Source organism: Neovison vison, chromosome X (assembly GCF_020171115.1).
Source record: "Neovison vison isolate M4711 chromosome X, ASM_NN_V1, whole genome shotgun sequence".
NCBI lineage: Eukaryota > Metazoa > Chordata > Mammalia > Carnivora > Mustelidae > Neogale > Neogale vison.
In genome coordinates, this window is record NC_058105.1 from 48,153,028 (window position 1) to 48,157,426 (window position 4,399).

The 4,399-nt window shown below is 39.9% G+C and overlaps 1 pseudogene; it reads right to left on the reverse strand.

Moving 5' to 3' along the window:
* Positions 1-837: 837 nt before the first annotated feature.
* On the reverse strand, positions 838-1,797 carry LOC122896891 (annotated as a pseudogene).
* Between the last annotated feature and the right edge of the window lie 2,602 nt (positions 1,798-4,399).

Sequence of the window (4,399 nt, forward strand, 5' to 3'; positions counted from 1 at the left end):
TTCAATATTATACAAAAACTTTCGGTTTTCACTGCCCCCTCCATGTTGTTATTGATGGCAGAATTTACTCTTCCTTATATGTATCTACTAATATATTTTTGTGGTTATAATTATTCTTTTTTTTAAGAGAATATTAAATCATTTATTGATTACACATGATAATGGATGATACACAAGCTTTAATCCCATCTATAATTTTATCTAATACCATAATTCAATTTAGATATATTGCATAGGATGTGCCAACAATCATATTAATAACCAAATAAACTCCAGGACTTTGCTTGGGTGACCTTTTAATGGTGAACTCCAGGTCACAATACATTAACTGTCAGTTCAACTACACCAAGGTTTGTGGAGACAATGGCTTGGGTGCCCAAGCAGGTTGCAAATAAATTTCGAATGGAACCTGGCATCACCTTGAAGGAATTCTAACTTCACCCTGTTGGGGTAGTATACCAAGATGGCTTCAGAGTAGACTAACTTTACACAGCACATTAAAAAAAAAAGACACATTTATTCAGCATCATGATCAGACTATTACATTTAGCCATCAACAGCATGGGTGCAAAAAAAAATCTACATTAAAACCCTTTGTTGGAATGCTTTACACTTTCCACAGAACAGAAACTAAAATAACCTGTTATTTAGTCACAAATACAGTCCTCGAGTTTTTTTGCCCATACACTTGAGTATTGTCTAAAACATGTCTTCTTTGTAGCAGCTAGGCCCTGCCACCACTGTGCTTGGCTGAGTTCACAAAAATGTTTTAACCTGTAGCTTCCCTGTCACTTCTCTGGCTCTCCTCTCCTGCTAAGCTTTGTTTCCTGGAAGTAATTAAAACCTTCTGCCACTGCCGTAGCTGCTGCTGCTGCTGGAACCACCATAGCCACCTTCATTTCATGGTTCGGTAAAGTACTGGCCTCCACCACCATAAGGGCCAGAGTTTCTGCCTCCAAAACTGCCTCCTTTCATGGGTCCAAAATTTGAGGATTGATTTTTGTAATTGCCAAAATCATTATAGCTTCCACCACCTCCAAAGTTGCTTCCATCATTACCAAATCCATTATAGCCATTCCACTGCCACCATATCCACCACCACCTCAACTGCCACCAAAGCCACCTCAACCACTGAAGATTCCTCTGTGACCAAAGTTGTCATTCCCACCAAAACCACCTCCATGACCACCACCAAAGTTTCCAGAACCACTTCGACCTCTTTGGCTGGATGAAGCACTTTCCATCTCTTGCTTAGAGAGTGCTTTCCTTACTTCACAGTTGTGGCCATTCACAGTATGGTATTTTTGAATGACAATCTTGTCTACAGAATCATGGTCATCAAATGTTACAAAAGCAAAACCCCTCTTTTTGCCACTGCCTTGGTCAGTCATGATCTCAATCACTTCGATTTTCCCGTACTGTTCAAAATAATCTTAGATGATGTTCTTCAGTGTCTTGTTTAATGCCACCAATAAAAATATTTTTCACAGTTAAGTGGGCACCAGGTCTTTGAGAATCTTCTCTTGAGACAGCTCTCTTTGGTTCCACAACTCTTCCATCCACCTTGTGTGGCCTTGCATTCATGGCTGCATCCACCTCCTCCACAGTGGCATATATGACAAACCCAAAGCCTTTGGAGCGCTTGGTGTTTGGATCTCTCATTACCACACAGTCCATAAGTGTTCCCCATTGCTCAAAATGGCTCCTCAGACTCTCTTCAGTTGTTTCAAAGCTCAGACCTCTGATGAAGAGTTTCTGCAGCTGTTCAGGCTCTTTGGGAGACCCTGACTTAGACATGATGGCGGTGGGAGGGGAGACTTTAATGATGCTTACTCAGCGGCGTCCACGGGTAGAAAGTGGTTATAATTATTCTTAATAATTCTGCCTTTTAACTTTTATGTTAAGGCTAAAGGTGATTTATGTATTATCATAAGATTATTGCACTATTATATGTTTTTCCATATACTTAACTTTGTCAGAGATTTCCCCTATGTTCATCAGTTTTGTTTCTTCAATCCCACATGAGAGAAATCCTATGGTATTTTTCTTTCTCTGACTGACTTATTTTGCTTAGCCTAATACCATCTAGTTCCATCTATGTTATAAATGGCAGGATTTCATTTTTTGATGTAATATTCCATTGTGTGTGTGTGTGTGTATATATATATATATTTGGACTATTTGATGTAATATTCCATTGTGTGTGTGTGTACACACACACACACACACACACCCCACTTCTTCTTTATCCATTTCTCAGTTGATAGTCACATGGCCTCTTTCCATGTTTAGCCTTTGTGGACACTGTTCTTATACATGGGGTGCATGTGCTCCTTTGAATCACTATGTTGCAATTGCTAGGTTGTAGGGCAGCTCTATTTTGAATTTTTTTGAGGAACTTACATACCATTTTCCTGAGTGGCTGCAACAGTTTGCATTCCCACCAACAATGTAAGAGGGTTCCCGTTTCTCTGCATCTTTGCCCAACATCTGTTCTTTCCTTAGTTGTTAATTTTACCCATTCTGACTGGTGTGAAGTATATTTCATTGTGGTTTTGATTTGTATTTCCCTGTTAGCTACTGATATTGAGCATCATTTCATGTGTCTGTTGGCCATTTGGATGTCTTCTTTGCAGAAAGGTCTGTTCATGTCTTCTATCCATTTTTTAACTAACTGGATTTTTTTATTTTGGGGAGTGGTTGAGTTTGATATGTTCTTTATAGATTTTGGATTCTAATCCTTTATCTGATATGTCATTTGCAAGTATCTTCTCCCATTCTGTGAGTTGCCTTTAGTTTTGTTGATCGTTTCTTTTGCTGTGCAGAAGCTTTTTATTTTGATGAAGATTCAATAGTTTAGTTTTTGTTTTGGTTTCTCTTGCCTTTGGAGATGTGTCTAGTAAGAAGTTGCTGCAGCTGACGTTCGGGAGATTGCTGCCTGTGTTCTCCTCTAGGATTTTGATGGATTCTAGTCTCACATTTAGATTTTTTGTCCATTTTGAATTTATTTTTGTGTACTATGTAAGAAAGTGGCCCAGTTTTATTCTTCTGCATGTTGTTGTCCAATTTTCCCAAGACACTTGTTGAAAAGACTCTTTTTTTTTTTCCATTGGGTATTCTTTCCTGCTTTTGAAGATTAATTGACCATATAGTTGTGTGCCCATTTCTGGGTTCTCTATTCTGTTACATTGATTTATGTGTTGATTTTTTAAAAAGTATTTTGTTTATTTATTTGAGAGAGAGAGAGAGAGAGCATGAGAGGGGGAAGGTGAGAGGGAGAAGCAGACTGCCCGCTGAGCAGGGAGCCCAACACGGGGCTCGATCCTGGGACTCCAGGATCATGACCTGGGCCAAAGGCAGTTGCTTGACCAACTGAGCCACCCAGGTGCCGCTATGTGTTGATTTTTGTGCCAGTATCATACGGTCTTGATGATTATAGCTTTGCAATACAGTTGGAAGTCAGGAATTGTGATGTCTCTTGCTTTGCTTTTCTGTTTCAAGTTTACTATGCCTATTCAGGCTCTTTTCTGATTCCCTAAAAATTTTAGAATTGATGTTCTAGCTCTGTGAAAAATGCTGGTTCTATTATTTTTTCTTTTTTTTCAATTTATTTATTTTCAGAAAAACATTATTCATTATTTTTTCACCACACCCAGTGCTCCATGCAAGCCGTGCCCTCTATAATACCCACCACCTGGTACCAAAACCTCCCACCCCCCGCCACTTCAAACCCTTCAGATTGTTTTTCAGAGTCCATAGTCTCTCATGGTTCACCTCCCCTTCCAATTTACCCAAAAGCACATACCCTCCCCAATGTCCATAACCCTACCCCCTTCTCCCAACCCCCCTCCCCCCAGCAACCCACAGTTTGTTTCGTGAGATTAAGAGTCACTTATGGTTTGTCTCCCTCCCTATCCCATCTTGTTTCATGGATTCTTCTCCTACCTACTTAAGCCCCCATGTTGCATCACCACTTCCTCATATCAGGGAGATCATATGATAGTTGTCTTTCTCCACTTGACTTATTTCGCTAAGCATGATACGATCTAGTTCCATCCATGTTGTTGCAAATGGCAAGATTTCGTTTCTTTTGATGGCTGCATAGTATTCCATTGTGTATATATACCACAACTTCTTGATCCATTCATCTGTTGATGGACATCTAGGTTCTTTCCATAGTTTGGCTATTGTGGACATTGCTGCTATAAACATTCGGGTGCACGTGCCCCTTTGGATCACTACGTTTGTATCTTTAGGGTAAATTCCCAGTAGTGCAATTGCTGGGTCATAGGGTAGTTCTATTTTCAACATTTTGAGGAACCTCCATGCTGTTTTCCAGAGTGGTTGCACCAGCTTGCATTCCCACCAACAGTGTAGGAGGGTTCCCTTTTCTCCGCAT